Source organism: Passer montanus, unplaced genomic scaffold, assembly GCF_014805655.1.
Source record: "Passer montanus isolate IOZ18808 unplaced genomic scaffold, ASM1480565v1 scaffold26, whole genome shotgun sequence".
Lineage (NCBI taxonomy): Eukaryota > Metazoa > Chordata > Aves > Passeriformes > Passeridae > Passer > Passer montanus.
The window spans coordinates 1,289,212-1,310,694 of record NW_024367261.1 but is presented as its reverse complement, the minus strand read 5'-3'; the positions used below and the strand labels follow the sequence as shown (position 1 = coordinate 1,310,694).

The following is a 21,483-nucleotide window of genomic DNA, read 5'->3' as shown; positions in this document are numbered from 1 at the left end:
ACCAGCATCATTAGGTGTTTTATTGCTGAGCCAACTGAAAAAATCAGAGCCGAGATAGAGTACCAAGGTTGACAACAGGGTCTGTAAAGGTAGTTTACCTTGCAGCTGAGAGGGAGGATGTTGCTCTGTTGATGGTGGAGTGGCAGCAGAATGTCCCAGCTGCACGATGCAGATGTGCTGATGGCAGTGCCTCCCTTCTCACCTGCTGACTGAAGAAAAGCCAGTGGGAAGGCATCCTCTGTAATGGTGATGTTTACACCATTGTAAAACAGTATTGCACTCCTGGATTTTCTGGATTGTGTGGCTTTCATGGTGTTTGAAGTCTCACACTGATAACCAGGGCTATAGAGCACTGTGTTTCAGTAGTGAGAAAACAATCCAGCCAATCGGGCCCTGTAACCCTCCATGCTTCTTTGGCCTTCTCCTTCAGGTGTGAGTCTGAAGGAGCCTGGAGGAACAAAGGTTATTGTGACCATGTCAGATACAGCAGTGAGCAAGGAGGTCAGGTGTACCTGAAAGCCATCTCCATCCCTGTACACTCAGAAACCTCTCTCTGGTGCCTAGACCCCAGGGATGGGCTGCAAAATCTGCCTGCTCTTTATTTAATGCAGGATGGTTTTCTGCTGTTTCTGAGCTAGAGTGAAGGAGAGAAGTTGTGAATACACAAAATTTGGTAGCTGTGTGGGAAGTAGGGGGTCATCTTGACATATGCAGAGGAGAAAAGCTGGTAGTTTGGAACCAAGCTCCACAATTCCTCTGAGTGAAAAATGAGATAGACTCCTCATATTTTCACTCTTTCATCTCAGCTTGTCAATCTTAATATATCAATATTGATGTTAATATGTCAATATTGCAGTTTGCCTGGCACAGTGTGTGCCTATGCAAGAGGCCACCTGATGCTGCACTGCAGCAGCCAGGTCCTAGAAGCCTGAATGCTCTGCTTTGTGTGAAGCTCTTGCCATACACTGTGCAGAACTGAGGTAGGAAATTTTTGAGACTGAGCGAGTTTTGTGTTGGTGACACTGTCTAGACTCTGCTATTCAAAGAGGTCTACTGTGTACTCTTGGTATATAAACTAGCCCACAGCACCAACCTACCTGGAACTAGCTTTAATTTTAATGATCTGTAGGCTTTTTTCTTTTCCTTTTTTTTTTTTTTTTTTTTGTTCTTTTCTTTTAAAGATTTCGTGAAGTCTGTAGAGACTAGAAGTCTGTCAACCTACCTGGAACTAGCTTTAATTTTAATGATCTGTAGGCTTTTTGCTTTAGGGTTTGGGTTTTTTTTGTTCTTTTCTTTTAAAGATTTTGTGAAGTCTGTAGAGACTAGAAGTCTGTAGAGCATGGACAGCCCACCACTGTGCTATTCATATCTGCTTGTGCATGTGTAGAAGTACAGTATGCATGCATTATTGCATGTTTTGGAAGAACTCCCAGACAGATCTGGTTCTCCTAGGTACAATGTCATAGCCGTCCTTTGGTTCCTTCCCCTCAAAAGGGACCAAACACAGTGAAGGCATTTGGCAAAAAAATAGAGTTAGGTGGGATGTACTTTTTGTGACTGCAAACTTTAATCACCATTCTGCTAGACGCTTCACTAATATGTCTGGGAAAATAAATCTTTAAACCCCTTCGTGCTTCATCTCTACTTTTTATGAGTATGTTTTGGAAGGCTTTTGTTTGTGTTTTATTCTCTTTAAACTTGACTTATCTCTTCATGTTTTTTCAGGCTCATACCCTACAATACAAAGTGCTCAGTGAAAGCCAGCTTGTAAAAGGAGGATAATGTCTGGAAGTTAGATGTATGGGAACTTGATGCCAATATTCATGATATGCAATGAAAGCAGGCAGTGTGGAAAAGAATGTGAGGGTGTCCTAGACTCCATCATAGTCTTTATTGGTCTTCCTAGTAGATTAAAAAAAATATGCTTGGATTTTTAATTTGACAAAATGTAATGACAGAATGAAACTGATTCTGTAGTCAGTTTTTCCAAAACAACTCAATTAACCTGTCGATCTTTAAAATGCAATTAATAATTTTTTGTAGAGTGAGACTTCTTTTCTGTGGGGGTGCAGGCATGTGTGGGTGGTTACTGAGCATACATGGTACTCTAATCTCTGCTCACTGTCTCTCTTCTATTCTCTATTTTCAAGGCATACAGATATTATGGGCTAGAATTTGCCACTTCTGTCAACCCAGAAATACACAGGACTAGTCATAGGGCAAAACATGACTTGCTACAAATGCAAGTGACAGAAATTGTACCTGAATGGTCATTTTTACTAATACTTGGTTAATTTCCAAAGTGGAGAGCAAATTAATGAACTTGTATTAGGAGAACAAAGAAGAATGTTTGCCATTCTTGAGCAACTTGGTGAAGGGAGGGCAATTACAATGGAAATTGCTATTTAAGGCAGTGTCTAAATTTTGGTTCAGGGTAGGTTTTCTCACAGCATAGCTGACATTTCCCAGTATTTCACACTATGATTTTACAGTACTTAAGCCATGAGTTAAGTAAGTTCAGACATTGCATGAAAGAATAAATATAGCAGATTTCACTTTTTTACTTAAAAAGTAGATGCTGCACCTCTCTGTGTCACCTATTAGTCACTTTTGTCACCAGACATGGTTACTGTATGTTCTGCCAGCTGATGTCTTTGCTTGATGTCCATCTTTTAAGGAAGCTTGGGCTGCAAGAACCATCAAAAATAGTTTAGATTTCAGGGTAGCAGAGGAAGGACAAGAAGCAACAGGCACAAGTTGCAGCATGAGAAATTACAGCTGGATGTAAGGAAGATAATGTTCACAGGTAACAAGATGTCCAAACACTGGAAGAAGTTGTTCTGAAACACTGTGATATCTCATCTTTAGAAGTGGGACCAGACTATCTCCAGAGGTTCCTTTGTGCTTGTTATTCTGTGGTTCCATGATTTTGTGTAAGAGTTTGAGCAAGTGTCCTACAAAATCCTTACTGCTTTTGTAAGGCACCAGAAAGACTCCCAAGTGTCTTTTTATCCCTTTCAGAAACAGAATTCCCTCAAGACTCTCCATACCATGATGAATTTTCCACAGTTTGGCAGACTTCAACCGCTCACTCCATGCACAATTAACTTCAGTTTTGCCTTTATCTTCCTGTATGTGAAAATGGCTTTTAGACCCATCTCCAGCTGAAAACATCTGCTTTAATGAAGAAACTGAAATGTATGTGAAAACACACCAAAAAATTAGGCTTACTTCAGTTAGAGCTTTCCAGGTATCTCCCTGTGCTCCTCAACAGATTCCCATGAAAAGCTTCTCCCTCTGGCAAGTGTTGCTAAGGGGAATTTGTTAGAGAGGGCTCATCTCTTTTCACCAACAGATGTAATTGATGAGCTCTCTCCTCTTTTTCCCAGCTAAAGTTTCAGGCCACCAGGCCTAAACAGACTGCAAATAAGTACTGTATTAACATTCAAAATGAAACAGAGAAATTTGCTTAAGTTTCAAGAGGTAGAAATGAGGATCAATGCTTTGGATCAGCCAAATGTTATTTAGTCCATACCAACAACTCCAAGTAAGACACAAGGCATTTTTTCTATAAGTTAAGTTTTAAAAAAAAAATTACATCTCTTACTCTATGCGAGAAAAAAAAAATTGCAGAAGACTATTTATCCCCAAGTTTTCTATGTTTTTTCAGCATTATAGGACAGTTCCGGATGGAATTGAACTTGGGAAATCTGTAGTCCCACCTCTTGCTGAAAGTAGGATAGGCAGCGAGGTTAGACCAGGTTACTAGGGATTTTGTTCAGTCATGTCACTATAAGACACAAAAGAACACGACGTTATTTACATAAAGTGTGTGAGAAAGTTCCTTACAAGAATGTAAACATCAGAAGGCTTAGAAAATCTTAGAAAATCAGGGCAACATCAGTCAGGTCCTTAAATCCTCAAGGAGAAAAACTTCACAACCCCCTTGGGCTACTCTTACAAAGAGCTCCATTGTTCCAAATTTTCTGGAAAAACACTGGTAAGCTGAAGCCCTAGCTCAAAGGAGCGTGTTGCATTGTCAGCAGAGAACAACCTGACTACGGCCTGAATAACTCATTAAGATGTCCTCCAGCCTTCCCTCAGTAAAGTGGATCTGGTAGCACTAGAGGTGCCAGCAGGACTGTATTCTAGTTCAAGTTGCAGCTGAGCTCCAATGCCATCACTAGTGCTGGCACCCTCCTTGTCCCCAGCCCTGGAGCTCATCCAGTTCTGGGCAAAGTCACACTGGCCTTAAAATCCAGTGCTGAACTCTGGAAAAAACATGGGCACTTTTGTTATTTTGGTGTGAATGCGAAAAACAACTGCTGAAGGGTACTCCTTTATTAGCTGTTAGTGAAGACAGTTCAGGATTTCTGACTGAGATCTGATGCAAATATTTTACTTTTGAGTCTTCTTTGCAGAAGTAGTTGCAACCTGGGTAAATGGCAGTGTATGCCAGCTGAGAGGAAAGATGGCACAGGTTACTGGGTCTGACCGAAGAATTCCTGGTTGAGAGATTATGGTCAGAACTCTGTGGGAAGACTGACAACTGCAGGGTGTAGGATCAGCAAAATTCCTGAGCACTTGCTAAGTCCCTTCTGCCAGATGTTGTGGTGTCAATATTCAGGCCACTTTCATGGGTTCTCATGAGCGATCTATAAAGGCAAGATGGAAAAGTTTCTTGCATCATTGCCCCTGTTTCCTTTCCATGGACTTGAACTTGATGAAGCACCTTTTCTGGGTCAGTTTCAACGGGACAGATGAATTTCTGGCATTTATCTTGATACCCAATGCCAGGAAAAAAAATAAATCAATATTTAATAATTCCTTCTTAATAGACTTCCTGTGTCCTTGCTCAGAATATCCAAAGTCACCAAGAGCAAGTCACAAAGTCATGGGAGCAGTAAAAGCTATGCTCTGAATGCTATCACATGCTGCCTGTTGTTAGGTTCATAGCTTGCTTTCAAGGACTTCCCATGGCAGTGTGTATAGTAATCTTAACCTGACACACTCAAATGGCTGCTTTGTTAACTAAGCAAGGACAAGAAACAGCTTGTTTGAAGACATGCATGTTTCCTTTTGATAATGATGCCCTCCATCAGCCTATTCATGGTAGAAGCAGTGCTTAATTAACAGCTTTCCTATGGTCACTTGTTCTCCTCTGGTCTGGCTCAGAGCTCAGTCATGGTGGCTTTCTCACATTTGTACACTGCCACAGAGGCCACTTGCTTTGTCCTGCTAGAGAAGGATGGCAAGATATGGCTTGTATTTTGGGATCAGCACAGAAAGAAACATGTAAGACAGGGCCTGACATGCTGAGCTTACTTCAAGGGAGTGAAGGAGTAAAAATCATCTGAACTGTGCAAGTAACACAAACTTAAGACTTAAGGAGGTTAGGGTAAGCAGAAGCTGAAATTTTACTTATAGTTAATTGAATATATACTTCCAGATTTTTTTCAGGATGTTGTATCCAAATAGGCACATTTCCTTCACACTTTATTCACAGGACAATTCAGATAAGTTGAGACTTGTTTCCACAAAGCAGAAAGTGCTTTTCAGCAGTCTTTTAATTTTGTAGTGCATACTTGACATTCTGTGTTTGTTTGTTTTTCTTTTTTTTTTTCCGCTGGTTTTCCCCTTTCAAACTGTGCTGCTCTATATCCTTTACAGCTCAGCATGTTGTTTGGTATAGGGACTGAATCCTTATGTGAGGAACCAATTTGCAATCCTTGGGTAGCTCCCTGTAAGATTTGTGCAACTTAATGGATACGTGGTCATATTTACCTCCTGTTTTAATCAACTTCCCTGTTTTTTCCTTTCAGCTGTGCTTCAAGTTTCAGGGATGCTTGCTATTTGTATCTGTCCTGGCCCTATTTTTAACCAAAAAAGCAGTATGAAATTAGGTTGTCTTTTGCAACTGATCTGCTGGCAAAGCTGTGCTTGATAATGAGTAGGTAAACCCTCTGATTCTACCCAGTGGCCATAGGCTTCTGTTAACGGTTTCATGTGCAGAGAGCTGTGTTTCAGAACCAGCAATTTCCAGGACAAGCAACTTTTCCGTGTTGACACTGCAAGTAACAACTGCAAAAGTTTGGAGACCTCGTCTTTTCCTATAAATACTCCAAATGAATCTTTCTTGGCCCCTTATAAGGTCTTGTAGCCTAAACTATGGGGTAAAATCCAACCACTGAGGATTTATGAAGCTTGGGTAAAGACAATTTATTGACCTCTGTGTTCTTGCTCATTTACAAAGAGAGCCAGCTGAAGGAAAAGCATTCATACTTTATTACTCTTCCTTGAACAATGACATATTTATTCCCCAAGAATTGTTTTTCTTTTTAATTTGGAGGCAAAACACAATTTTCCTTAATTTGACACATAACAGAAGATTGGTCTGACATGCTTTGAGTTTTTTTTCTAATAAACACAAATTTCACACTCCAATCTTACTTTCTAGTAACTGCAAGATTAAAGTTGAACAACAGGCTGTTCAAGAGGAATAAGAGTAATTTCTGAGGTGTTGTGATTGCATTTTTTTTGTACAATAAAAATAGATATTTTTGACTGCTCCCTCACAAATCAGCCTAATTTCAGTTGATGCTCTGCTATTACAAATACCTCAACAAAATGATAGAAACTGTTATGACAGTATCAGATATAATTAAACATGGACTTAAGAAATTGTGTCCTAAACCATACACTACTGCAAAACTACCAGTTGTGGCAAGAGCAAATGCCAGCAATGCTACTCTGCCACCAAATGTGTATGGGTTCATTGGCTGCCTCAGGCTTGCTAGAATATATAGTGGCTAAATTTTGCCTTCTTTCCCTTGATAGAAAGCACTAATTTTGGTCTTAACTCTCTCTCCAGCTGTCAGATCCCTGAAACTTATAAAAATATAATTATCAGTGATAGTCCAGCCCTTCTTTCAAATCTGGTTAAAATTAGCTAAGGAGAAAATTCACTAAAGGGTGCTGGCAGACAGAAATCAGGCCAAAAATACATCAGCCATCATGTCAGTTGCATGTTTCATGGGTAGCTGCTAATTTAGTACTGCATTTCTCCCAGAGCAGCCCTTGGAGATAGCTACTCTGGGGTCCAGGAGTTGAGATTCCTTGTTGTCATGGGCAGAAAGAGCTTTAAGTCTAGAGCAGAGTTAAAGCTGTAAGTCTCCCTGTTCCAGGGGCATTTTTGACTGGGCAAGACACAATCCAGGCTGTTCCTTTTTGAGCCTGTGTAGAGTAAGGTGCACTTAAGTGTGTGGCAGGTGCTGTATGCAAGGTAAAACACCCATTTGTGTGTATCAGTGTCACCTCAATAGCACAACATCTTCTACAGGCTCTGCTGAAGGGCTGATTTTCATTGAATTTCGGGGGGTTACTTGGGCCCTACTGCTGCAGAAGACCCATATGCCTGGATTTAACTTTGTGCCTGACAGCATCTCTGTTTAAATTTGTAAGCAGGTTCATCTAGGCACATTTAGGCTATGTGGGTTGTCTTGGCTGTGGTCTTTCTGCAAGGTGTTTTTAATATGCTAAGTCTGCAAGGGTAGCACAAGCACTATTCTACTTGTGTAAAGGATGCAATAATGTGACACCTGGCTTTTCAAGGTGCCTTGCAATGGTGAAGGCTAAATAAAGTGTTTCTCCATTGCACAGTGCAATTTGGTGAAGAGATTTCAGAGAGAGCTCTAAACTATTTAGCTGTAAGTACAGTAAGCAATATAGCTGCATTAGCACAGAGCTCAGCTAGGTAAATTAGCATTGTGCAGCATAGACATATCCTAAATTTCTGGTATGGTTTCCTCAGTGACACTTTTTCAAAACAGGATTGAAAATAAATTACAATTTTTTTCACCCCTCCAAAACACTGTGTTAGGAAAGCTTGCATGCATTTTAAAAAATCTCACTATCTTATCTTTCAAAATAAATTCTAGTCTGACTACCTAATCTAATTTAACTTTTTTTCTTTTATTGGTGGCATCCTCTCATTCTGAGCCTGGATCCCCTGTAACCAAAAGCTGTTTCGGCTGGGGCACAGAAGATACTGCCTCTGTATGTATTATAAAACCTATCATTTCAGTTCCCTCATGTCCTCATGACAGAAGGCTAGACATGATCAGAAAAGGAATAGAGATCTAACATTATTATGTCCCTACATAAATCTACGCAGTTCTGATCACAGTATCTCAAATAGGATGCAGTAGGACTGGCAAATACTCAGGAAGGGGCAAGGATGATAGATGTTGTGGATTACATAGTATGAGAGCAAGTCATATTGTCCAGTCTGTGGGGAGGTGGTGGTGGAGGGCTGCCATGGAGGTCTGCTGTGGAGAGGGCAAGTAAGGAACTGCTGAGGGCTGCTACGGTGTTAGAATACGTGGTGCAATTCCCTGAAGGAATAAGTTTGGAAGTCTTCAAGGAAGAAGTCTCCTCTCAATGACTGATAAGCAGTGGAACTCACTGCCACACTGTAGGGGCAAGTCCAAATATTTAAAAAGAGTTAAAATAAGGACGTGGGTTACTATGATGCTTGTTCATCAATGAGTAAGAGAAATCAAGAAAGTAAGGCTGGGTTAGTCAAAGCAAGAATAACAGATTATTATCCTTTGTGCTTCTAGGAGTGATTGTGACATCACTGGATGACCTACAAGGATATTTTAGGTACTAAGATATCTCTACCAGTGGCTGCAAGTTTCACAGTGTAAATTCCTAAGATAAGCTTTGAAGATCAAGGGAGAAAGACCCAAAACAGTACTGGCTGAGGTGTATTTTATCACAGAGGAAGAGTATCATCATAACTCTACCTGTTTGAATAGACTGAGAAAATGAAAACTGCCATGGTGTGTCAGAGGTTGATGCCTACCCTGACACACTTCCCCTGCGTTCTTTAAGTCAAGTGCTTTGGGAATTCCTGAATTAAAGTTACACAAGTGTTGCTCTATCTAGTCAAATACAGTGGCTATTTTAGAGCCCTGCAAATTGCAAATAAGGGCTGGAAAAAAAATGAGATACAGCCAAGGTGTAAGAACATATATGAGACCTCAGTCCTGCAACTATTTAAATATCCTGTATACGGTTCACTTTCAAGCAACATACTAAGGAGAAGGTGGTTTTGCAAGGAGACTCTTGGGTCAGTAGAGAATAAACTGCATTTAATATTTACTGAAGTCTTATACAGCTAACTTTTCTTAACAGCTTTCTGTCAGATTGTAGCTTTCTGTCACATTTGTTCAATTTCTGCATGGTGATTTTTTTCCTCCTGGCTCCACCATCCCAAGAAATTGATGAATGAATGGAAGGAAGTCATGGACCATTGACATTTTTCCATCCTCCACAGTGATATGATTAAAAATTAAGCTTATATGGACTTTTGAATTGGTTTGATATTTGGGGGAGTAAAAACAAAGTTTCTGCATTCAGATTACTCCTCTGCCCATCTGGAGATTTATTCTAGGTCAGCAGGATTACCTGCTGGAAACTGAACTGCAAACAGAATAACACAGGTCTAAATATGCTGGCTCTAGGGCTGGCTAAGATATCATGATTGGTCTCTGATCTTGTTATGTGAGATAAGTCAAAAATAGTGGTATTTTTGCTAGAAGGGTTTGTTCTGTCTCTGCTTTATACCTGGCAGAGAGGCAGTAATTCTAAGGCACAAATCAGAAACTCCCACACACAGCCCTTGATTGCTTCTTTTTCAACTCACCATGCAATTGCCATATGTGAATCTACCAAGTGACACTTCCTAATCTAAAGCACTATCACTTTCCTAAAAGTGCAAGCTTAAATAAACTGCATGATCAGGCAAATTAAATCAATACCAAGTCTAGAAAGTGAAGAAGGATGGACTTCTAAATAGGACAAGTGCTCCCTGTTGATACTGGTGGCAAAGTGTCCAGAAGTTTGATGTCTCAAAATCCTGTGTTCCTGTGTGCCCATGAAATAAAACCTAGTGAATGCAGAGTGTACTGAAAGTCTGCTACAGTGGTCAAATTATCCCCATCCTTTTTTATTTTCCTCCTCTGCCTGTTCTTCTACTGAAATCATCAAGAAATACATCAGGGAAACATAACAGGTAATCACACCTCACTCTTCACTTAGTTTATCTTTTCCAATATTTAAAGACCTATCTTTTGCAAATATTCTGAGCATCCCAGAAATATATATAAAACCCACAGAGGTTGCTTGTGGAGAGTAGAGGGAAAAAAAGTGAGGCAATCTGGGAAATGTCTGTCTTAGTCTCCTCCACTCTGAAACAAAATGCTTTCTTAGAAAAGATTCAGAGCCAGCACATGCAGGCACTGCAGGAGTAAGATGGATTTGAGTCTGGATCTCCAAAGCACTGACAGGTAAATTACAAAGGGCAGAATCTTCGTTACTGGTGATTTAGGAGGCACGAAGAGATACAACTTGATTTGTGGATCCCAAGTGGAGTTTTCAAGGCTGGCAATTAATAATAGGAAATAGACTTGTAAACTGAACGAACCTGACACAGGGTCATGAGAGCAAATTACATTTGGAAGCTATACTGCCATTTTTTTTCTAGTTACTTGTAAGAACAGTGAATAGTGTGGAATTTTGTTTGCAGATTCTTTTTGATTTTTCTCTTTCTGTGCTTTTATCCTGCCATCCCCATCCCAAAATTTCAAGTCTTTCTTTGGGGATTTAAGTATTTAACTACTGAGTCTTGTAATTTGAAGTAGCAAGACAGTTTGGTGACATTTTACAAGACAAAAGCCATTGATTCCACCTCTCACAACTACACAACTGTTAAAATCCTCATATGACTAATCTCTAATTCCCAGCAGTCTACTGCAAATAAAATCATACTTTGAACTGTGCTACTTTAGTATACCAAATAAAGCTCCCACACGACTTCCAGATCAGCTCAGAGTTTGGCTAGCCTAAAACCATGGTGATGTTTATACAGATCACAGAGTGTATTAAATAGAACTCTACCTATAAACGTTTGTGGGAGATTATATTAAGCTCAACAGTCTATGAAATCTCTTTAAAAATGCAGGGTGCTTGTCCTCCTGTGAAATGGTATTCAGGAAAATTAAGTCATAGAAGTGTATCCTTAGTCCTTCAGAACTGAAGGACTATTCTATCAAAAAGATTCCTGTGCCTATGCAGCCCCATCCTTTCAAAGTTGCATGCAAAGGGCCCTTTGGGAAACAGCTTGCTTGGACACAGATTCCCAGGCCCAGAATATATCTTTTCCTCATATTCCTTTCCAACTGGCTGCTCACAGATGATGTTAGGGGTTGTATGATATTTGCACTCTTCCACTGTTTCTTCATTAGCTTTCAAAGTAATGGGATCATTTTTGAGTTGGAAGCAAATGAAAAGATGGCAAGATTCAAACCTGTGCATTTATAAAAAACCCCACAAACAAACCAGTCTGTGCCTATTGTTAATGCTATCCAGTCTCCAGGTGGGCAAGAAGCTCCTTCTGGGCTTCCAGGGAATTCAAGTAATTGAAATGTAGCTCTTCTGCCCAGCACAGGAGCTGTGCTCTGTGAGGGAGAGCAAAGTGTGGCTGCTCTCTGCTTTCAGAGGGGCAAGCAGCACTTGCAGTGAGACCTGTGGCAGGGCTGGGGTGCTCCAGGCCCTTGTGTGCAGAGAGGTTCGAGGGTGGATCCAGGCTTTCATACACAGACATGTTTGAGGTCCTGGCTGAGGGAGGCAGCTTAAGCAATAGGAGGTTGGTACATGATAAATGAAGATTTCAGTATATGGCTACATCTGGAAGTCTGACCCTTTCCTTTACCCACCACTCAAAGAAGGGCAGGGATACAGCGGTAGTATATTCTAGATCTGTAATACATCCTGAGTTTTCAAAAATGTCTTGTATCTTTGGTAGCAGATGTGTTTAATTTCAGCTGCAGTTTCAATACTTTGTAAAAGAACTCAAGTGTTACCAGTTACAGTGCCGAGAAAGCTTCCAACATGCAGTCAGATGACACAACCATAGGCCTTGCCTGTTTTTCTTCACTTAGAAAATACTGTGACTTGGAGGATGACCTGTGCCACTGTGGATTTTTACAGTATTATTGTGAAACACACAAAAGGAGATTTCAGAAGTGCTGTGTGATGTACAGTCTGTGTGATTGCCGTCAGCAATTTCTTCCTAGTACCCAACGTGGGAAAGGGAAATGCAAATGAAACATTTGTCTCCTTGGAAAAAAGGCTCTGAACTGCTTGAATAGGAGGGACAGGCAGAGGCTGCTTTGCAGATCAGAGCTGTCCTCTACTCATGCAGCGGAGAGCAGAATCTGCCTTTGCACTTCTTGACTGTTGGTACAAATTTGCTGTGCCTGCTCACCAGCTGGTGACATGAGGTGATGACTCCTGCCCCTCCCCAGGTGAGAGACCCTGAATAAAATTAATTGATGACTGTAAGTTTGGCATCTTTCAGCAAAGAAACTAAAGCACTGGCTCTAAGTGTGACTCCCCCCTGCTGTGGTCCCTTTGCATCAGGCTGGCGTGGAGGGGACACACAGCACTGCCCACTGTGCCACAGCTGCTGCAACCTGCAGCAGCGTGCTGCTTCAGGGTTGTTGGTCCAGCAGCTGTCACAATCCCTGCATGGATGCAGACTTTTAAAAGGAGCTGCAAAATGTCAGGGATTTTATTTGTGTGACCTGCCCCCACTGTGCAGACCAGAGTTGATGCACAGGACAGGAATGTGGTTAAAATTATGGAAATAAGTGCAGAGACAGACACAAGAACTTCTGCTTTGTTTCATTATGACAGGGGATTCATTCTTAGGACATATGTTCATTTCTGATGGTTATGCACATGCCTGCAAGCAGTGGGCTTCCACCTCCTTCTGACACAAAAGGCCCCCTGATTACCCTGGGTAAGAGTACAGTTTTCATTCCCTCCTCTACACTGGACTACTGTTTTGTTGAAGCATCCTACCTAATTACTGTGCCCAGCTGGAATCACACTGGTTTTTTGGAGCTGTCTTGCCACCACTATTCTGTAGATGGACAAGGCAGGCAGCAGGACTACAGCCCATTACACCTGGAGAATAGCACCTCTTGTCCCATCCTATGTAAAATTCTTGGGAATAATTTTTGCCATGACACCATTCTCCCACAAACAATCCCGCCTTCATGGCAATTTCAGTGAAATGCTGAGAAAATGGAGATGCACCCAGAGAAAGAAAGCAAAAACTTTGAATGCTGAAGAGACATCAACATTTTGAATCTATTTCTCTGTGTCTTTTCAGGTTTTTAATTTGGTTTTTTTCATTCACATATTTTTATGAGATCATTTATGCTGCCAGTGAAAATCTAACTTGATCTTTTTCTTTGAAGTAAATACAGACATTTTGAGTGACACTGGTCAAATGTTCCTAGTTAGAAGTGTAAAGAAAAAGGAAAACTTCTCTTTGTTTTATAAAACGAGTTCTGCTCTCCCCTGCCCTTTGGCTTTCTAGCAGCCAAAATAGTTTAGAGCAGGAATAAATGTCTTGTCATAAATTTATTCTTGGAAGAATACTACCCCAAGATTTCCCCAGCTCTGAAGCTTGTTTTTTGTAGTAGAGCTTTACTACATGGGCATCTGCTGTGTTTTGTGAGATATCAAGACTTAGATCTGTGTGTACATTTTCACTTAGACTCAAAGAAGACAATCAAATTTTTGTCCTTCACTTAGTGGCTTCTGACTCTTGCTTTTAGTTTCATTGAAATTGAAATTTAGGGATCATTTGTATTGTTTATGTACCTCATGCCACTGCTGTAAAAGGTGCAGCTCATCCCCTGCACCTCCATGGGCTGCTCATGTGAAGTCACAGTTCTGCTCTTACCTGCTGGTTTCCCTACTCATGAGGGCAGCAATCTCTCATCCCACTGCTACCTCCTGTCCCTCCAATAAACAAGTACTACCTTTGCCTAGCCCAGACTATTTGCTCTAGATTATTTCTCATCAAAATTTTTTTTCAATAATATAGCATGGACTTCTAGACTCATATTTTTTCACATGACCTTCAGGTGTGTTTTTAAAAAGTAAGGTAATGTTGTTGGTGATTACATAGAAAAGTTTGAGAAGCAAAAATCACCAACATCAAAAACCTGAGGAATTCATAATTGTTTAAAAAACGTGCTTTATTTCTTCATCAGTCTGATAAGAAATGGAGTAATTAATTTTGAGTGCTAAGAGCTTGGGAATACTGGTGAGAAGGCTGGGAATGTGCTTCAATGAACCAGACATGGCTGAGTTTAATACTGATAAGAGGATCTTGAAATGTTAAGGAAAGATGCTGCACATTTGGGTTTTACTGCAGAAACCCCTGCCATTGCACTTTTGAGAAGCTTTTCAGGTAATCAAGTGCATCTTTATGGTATCTAGCCAAACATGTAAAATACTGTATGAAAGAGGCAGGTAAAGATAGATAAACTCTGGGAAGTTGTTAGTCTTGTACCAACATTTCCTAGACCAGCTAAAATGTTGGCGGGAGATTTTTGTCCTTTAGTTCTGGCCTGTGACTAGGCATATGCCTAAACATGTCTCAATTTCTGGTATTTTTGAGTATTGCTTTTTAAAATTCTTTTTACAGTTTGTATGTGATTTTACCTGATTCTTTGTAACACATGGGGCCTCAAAGAGATGTAAACTGTAAACTAAATGTAAATTGATGTAAACTAAAGCACCTTCAAGTTTTCATCATTTTTTCCTTTGAAACAAAAACGTAAAATACCATAAGAAAATTCCATCCTGCAAAGTCTACTTTAACTCATGTCCTGTGTTTTAACTCATTTGGTGAAGAACTACTGGGAAGAATCTGATCACACCAAAGTGTGTTTTCCAGCAATGTTCATGCAAAGGATCCCAAGCAGAGCTGTGTGTGCCTGATTTTCTGTGCCAAGATTAACAGTGTGGAATAAGAGCCGCTGCACAGAAAAAGAGTCTTTTCGCATTTTCCCCACATTATCCCACATGACTGTAATATAGAAAGTCATACTTTTGAACATGTTGAGAGCCAATAGAGGTTGTAACTGAGATGTTTGAGGTAATTGTTATTAGAAGCAGTAACCTACCTGGGTGTAATGCAGGGTTTGAGGTACACAGGTGTGCACAAAGTAATTTATCCTAAATTTTAGGATACATTTTGTGGTATTGATGTTATATGGAGAACACATCCTTCAGATAGATACACTTAATACTATCTTTATCCTGCTCTCTGGACTAAGATTTCAACTGAGGGCCTCCAAAATCCTCCAGCATGCAAGGACTATATTAAGCATGGAGCAGAGAGACATGGAAACCCTGGAGGGAGATTCACTGTAGTAGGTCTGGCAGAATAAAAGCAGGAAAAAATAAGATTTTTTTGAGTTTGGGTGCTCTTAAGAAGTGTTGAGCATTATATAGATGTTATCTTCTACCTAAGTTCCCAGGCAGAAGGCTGAGCATGTGGTACTTTTTGCAATCTGTTCCTCTGCTCAAGAATGGTCTTGGCAGAGACGCCATATGCACAGCATTGTATTAAAAGTAGGTTTGATTATTTCCCATGGTAATAGTAGTGCAGTAGATGTGGCAGTAGGAAGATAAACATTAAAATGAGTGCAAATGGAAGCTCATTTCAGTGGTTTTCAGATTCCACTGCTTCTGCTGCTGCAAGAAAGGTGGCTGGGAAATAACACCGACACTGCAGCAGCCTGACAGCTACCTTTCTTCATTAACTTAGACTGCAATAAAGCACAGCCTTTTTGAAACAAAGTTCAAGTAGCCAGAGCCTCTCTGTGGAAATTAATTTCCTCTGGAAGCTAGTTCCACGTAACTCATCACCTACTTCACTGAACATTAGTCAGCCTTGTCGCTGGTGACAGAAGTGCTTGACAGAGCTGCTGGAAAGTGGGTCATGTGGTGGATAAAACATAGCCTGCTTCCCCAGGCTGCTTTTAGTGTGGACCTCCTGAGACTGCAGTAAATAATAAATACCTGCAGGCCACTGTGGGCACTTTGAGTGCTGCTGCATACCTCGTCTTTGGTCCATGAGAGGAGGAAATCATACAATGATGTAGTAGGTACACAGAAAGAAGCTTTTGGCTACCTATCTCTGTTTCTGACCTACTACTGTGATGATTTTTTTCCTGAGGTGGGGAGCCATATACTGTTGGATGATGCAATTTCTAAACTCATAGGCCTATTTTCCAGATGGGAGGGCTGAGGACTTCACTGGTGTGGTGGTAGCAGCTGTTTGTTGTTGTTGCCTCACCAATGGCACTGATAAAAGGAGGCCTGGGGTGCAGCTCCTGGGCAAACCTGTGCCTGGTTACAGATTTTTGGCTGTGAGAGCAGTGTTCACTGACACAACAGCCATTTCATGTGTTCTTCACAGGAAAAAGCTGTGGGCCACATGGAATTTAAAGTCTTTTAGAAGTCTTTAGGAGAAGTGCAAAGCTGTGCTGTTTCAGGCTTTTAAAAAGTCACTCTTTTATTTGAAAAGGAGCCTGCAAAGAACTAAAAAAGAATGAGCTTTGTGATCTGTTTTCGTGCTGTATAATGATCTATTTATTTCTCTTTGTTTTCCCCCTCCCCTTCCCTTTCTCTTTTTTATTCCTCCCTAGAAAGGTTAGGAGTTTTCCTAACTGCTGTTCGACAGCTTGTTATCCAGACTGTAAACACTGAATTTCAGTACTTCCCATCACTGGAAGAATCAAGGCACTGAATCATTAACAAGGCAACTCTTTGTGCCAAATGTTTGTTTGTGATTAATGGTAAACAGATATTTTTAAAAAGAGGAAAAAAAAGAGAAAGAAAAAGAAAAGGATTAAAATATCCTCTTTACTAAAATACTCACCCTGCAATTTTCTTCCACAAAAATATTTGGACAACTCTATTCATACACATTTCTCTTTTTCTGTCAGAGTACTCCACAGAATTTTTATCCTTCCTTCGTCACCACTCTGCTTGGATGCCTTCGTAGTGACGGGAGGAAACATCTGTGTGATGCCAAAGGTGAAATTCCATGTCTTGTCCGAGTCTTACAAACGCGTATCTATTGAATGGAAGAGATTCTCTTCCTCTTTGTTCTCCCTGCTCCTGATCTTGGTTTCAGCTGTGCAGTCTCATGCTGAGTCTGCATCTGCTAAAACTTTTCACTGAAGCAACTTTATCTCTATCTTGAAAGAAAACAAGATTCCTTTTTTTCTCAGATAATTTGTTGCTGGATTTCTGGATTGTATCAATTCCCAGGAGCTCCTAACAAGCATCACAACTGGTGGTAGGTGTGCAAGACTGTGTGTTTAGGAGTGATGTAGGGACTGTGGGACTCCCATGTTTCAACAGCAGTGGAGAAATGTTGGACGGGATCAGTCATCCTTGGTTCTCCACCAAGATGGAGTCACTCATCACTTGAACTACAAGTTCAACTTGTAGTTCAACTACGTGACCTCCCAGCCTGCCTCCAGAATGAAAGGTGGATGTGCTCACATAGAAATCTTCTCCTGAACATTCAGCTGGAAGGAGTGTTCACACTGTCTCTCAAGCCACATTTCACCAGAATGAGGGCGGTTACCCTCTAGCAGCAGTGTATTCCCTTGCTGTGGACTGTATTCCTTCAGGCGATCCTCAGGGTAAAAAGAGGTGTGGATTTTGTCCTTCCAGAAGTTTCTTTATAGAAAGAATAAAGGGTGTTGGTTCATGGTTAGCCTTGAGGTGATGCTAATCAGAGGAAAATTTGAAGATGAGAGCTGCCCACATTGGAAGTGGAAAGTTGGATTATTATATGCAAATGACAAAGACTGAAGTGTTATGAAATACAATGCCAGCGGATCAGCTCCTGTTATTTTTGCCAAGCTGTTAGCTCTTTGTCTCCATGGCCTAGAAGTCACATCTGTGTGTCTCCCAGTTCCCTAAATACAGGCAAGGAAGGAAACTGAGGTATCTCCTAGGAAACAACACCTTTGTTAGGCTTCTCAGTTGCTGCCAAACAAAAAGAAAAAAGCAGAAAGGACTTTAATAGGAAAATAGAGAGGTGCACCAGGCTGAGCAGTGTGAACATTATCTTAGATGGGCATTCTTGCCTTTAATAGGTTATCTTTTTCCATTAGAGGACTGTTTAAATTTTTAAGTGGCACACAAGCTCATAAGGGCTTTTACTGCGTGGGTTCCCATTTTCATGTGGGTTTTGAATGTGTGGGAAAAGCTGATGCACTAAGATCTATTTCCAGTCTTCCCCTTGGGAACTATTGATGGTCATTTCTTCTTTCTTACATGAGTCCTCAATGCCCCCCCCCTCCCTCCCCCCACCCCCCCAAAAAACTCCAACAAAACAAAAAAAATCAAAACAGAAATGGTTTCCTAGTTAGTTCCCAGTGACAAATCTTATGGAGGAATACCAGGGAGAAAAATGAGAAGCAAAACATAAATTCCAAACAGCTTGGATTCAACTAAACTCACAATCCTCAAAATTTATTTTGACATAAGTTTCAAATAAGGTTAAAGATCTTGTAGGGTAAAGGAAAAAAAAAACCCAGAAATAAATGATGATTTTTAAAAAATCATTATTTGGATTAAGAATACTTAAATAGTAGTGGTGATGTACAATATTTCTAGCAATATGACTGGCTTTCAGTTTGGGGAGTGAACTATAATAATGGATTATGGGTCTGATGAAAGGTCATTCTTCTTCTGTCACATAGACTTACTGTGTCTCTCTTGCTCTTTCTTCTAATTGGAATGCTGCATAATCAAAAAATGTAGTTTCCATTGTGTTTTGCTGGTAAAGTAATTTCTAATTTGCTTTAAAATTATAGGTAAGAAGAGAAGCTTAGTTATATAGAGGAAATGCTCCTCACTTTGAAGATCTTTTTTGAAGGGCCAATGGAGAAATGCCATGAAATTAAAGATATTTCAGAGAAAAAAAGGAGGGAATCACATAGACACAAGAAAGAAAGGTAAGCTTCTTGTCTATTGGAGAAATTCTCTTCAAGTAACAGAAATTATTTCCCCAGAGATAATTTGGTCCTAGGAGTCAAATTGTTACTAAACGAAAAGGCAAATCAAGAGCATCAAATTGATTTTGCTTCCAGTGTCTTTCTTCTAATTATTCCCTAATTAAACAGAGAAGAAGGATGTGATAAATTCAGCTATTTTTTAGTTCACTGTTATACTCATCACTGAAGAGCCTCTTCCCTAAATGCATTTTATTGGGGGAGTGGAATGAAAGCCTCTAGATTAAATTTTCAGAGATGAACACTTACATTCAGTTTAGTTGGAAAAGCAATGGTTGCAAATAGTGAATATCTACTGCCCAGCTTTAGGGAAAGTTGTATGCCCAACATACATAAATGTGAGGTGTAAGCACTCTGGTCTGGTTTTGGACTGAGTGATACAGTCAAGCACATAGAGAAACTCATGGTGGGGAGGGGAAACTAAAAGTTATATATAAAAAAAAAGAAAAAAAAGATCAAGTTGTTCTATTTGACAAATGTTTTGTCTTTGGATCATCTGTTTCCTCTCCCACTACATGGACATGTAGAGACCACATGTTTCTTCCTGCTTTTTGGTCTTGCACAACTTTCTTTGACCACTCCCAGCCACTCAAAACACTTTGCAAAATACTTCCCTTTTGGCTTCTCATTTGCCCATATCTGACGCCAGCATTTCTCACCCAGTTCCTTCTCTCTGTTCAACTGTTAAATGAACCTGTGTGCCCCAAGGCTTTTTTTCTTTCTCTGAAGAATGGATGACAGGTGCACAAAACACATCCAAGCAGTGCTTGCAGGTTTGGAAACAAGAAAAGAAAGGTGCCAGCACTAGGTGAAACCTCAGGGTTTGTGCTATGTAATTTAAGTTTAATGCTACAGCAGAATCTGGTTTTTGTGCCTGGCTCTTCAAAGATATAACTTCTGTGACATGTTTTGCAGCTCCTCTTGTGCGTGAGAGTAAAGGACATTTTGACTCACTTGAGATCCCTAGAAATGTTTAAAAAAAAAGGGAAGAAAATAGTACAAGAAAAGACACTTATGGAACTGCTGAGGTGATATAACCAGGTGTCTTTGCATGTGCATCCTTTATTTTTCCTTCTATCTCATCAAATTTAAACAACTTAATCCTATGAAGGATTAAAGCTGTGATGTCTCCTTGCCATGTTTCTGTGTCCTGGGCTTTTCTCATGATTTAGCATTTAAGCTCTAATGAGCTTGGAGGTTTAGTGAAAGCACAGGCAGCAACTATTTACACATGAAGTGGTTAAGGTCTTTTCCTTGGCAAAAGGGATGTTATTCTTCCTTTCAGCCACAATGAAATCCCTTCAGTCAATCATGTGGTCCCTTAAAGTACCTGGGAAAAGGGATGTTTGATTTGGGTTCGCTGAGACCTCATTTGCTCTTTCTGTGTGGGGGTAAGTCAAGCTGATGCTGGAGGAAAAATGGCACAGGCACAGTTCTGTTCAGGGTGCCAGTTCTGCTCTGCAGAAGGAACCTCTGCACCTCTGTGTGGTGACATGCAGAGCTCAAGGGTTACTTCTTTATGAATGTTGAGGGGCTGGCACATCTGGAGTCTGCTGCTACTTTAGCTATCAAAAAGGGTGGGTTTTGAGTTCAGTGGGCAAAAACAGCCTGGAGAGAATGGGAGAGTTATACAGAAAATTAGCAGATGATTTGAGATGTAGAGAACATTATGCAGTGACCTACTTTGGGAGAGAGCAGAAGAAACTTGTGCAGATGGAATAACAACCAGGAGTGTTGCCTCCCCACAATGAGAAAAGAGAGCAAGAACAGCACTTGGTGGTGTGGAAAAACAATTACATCTATGTTTTCTGGAGATGCAGAGCAGTTTGCTGCAAGACCTGTTGGCTTGATTTTACCCAGGTGAGGAAGGTGGCATCTTCCAGTGACATCAAGGTTGAGAAGCTTTACATTATAGCCTTTCTCTTACTACCTGGTGGGCTTCATAGTGTTTGCTTGGCATACCTGACAAAACAAATGTGCAATATATGTGTGGAAGATCTGGGGCTTTTTTGGCCCATGGTCCCTGTGTGGAACACTTTGCAATTTAATATTGATTTATTAGTTTCTTACTGTGAGCAATACTTCAAACAAAACACCCAGTGCCTTAACCCTTTGTTCCACACTCTGTTTGGTTTATTCCCTTGAGATTGTCCTGAGTGTGAAAAGTAGTTAGCAATGAGGAGACTGAGCAGCTCTCCATAATGAGAAACAGTTGATTACCTCCTGCTCCGTATGTTACATGCTCACATAGGAGACTGCTGGAACTGAAATCCTGTCTACCTGCAAGTGCTTAGAACAGACCCTGGTATCCCATGCTCCTTAACATTTCCAAGCAGGAAGACAAGATTTTTCCTTGCTCATGGCCCTTGTAGAAGTAACTTGCAAGAAGTGTCAGTGAGATCCAACTGCAGTGTACTCATGTCTGCTGTGGAAAGGACTGGCTCCTGAAACTGGCTTTCAAAGGTCTTTCTCACTCTGATCTGACCTTCCTAGTTATTTGCAAGTACAGTTT

The 21,483-nt window shown here is 40.5% G+C and overlaps 1 long non-coding RNA gene across 1 annotated transcript; it reads left to right on the top strand.

Annotated features, from left to right (window-relative positions):
• The first annotated feature begins 16,928 nt into the window (after positions 1-16,928).
• Positions 16,929-18,906, top strand: LOC120503523. The gene is made up of 3 exons (XR_005627772.1): positions 16,929-16,974; positions 17,172-17,239; positions 18,774-18,906. It is a non-coding gene; the product is annotated as an uncharacterized LOC120503523 (long non-coding RNA).
• Positions 18,907-21,483: the final 2,577 nt, after the last annotated feature.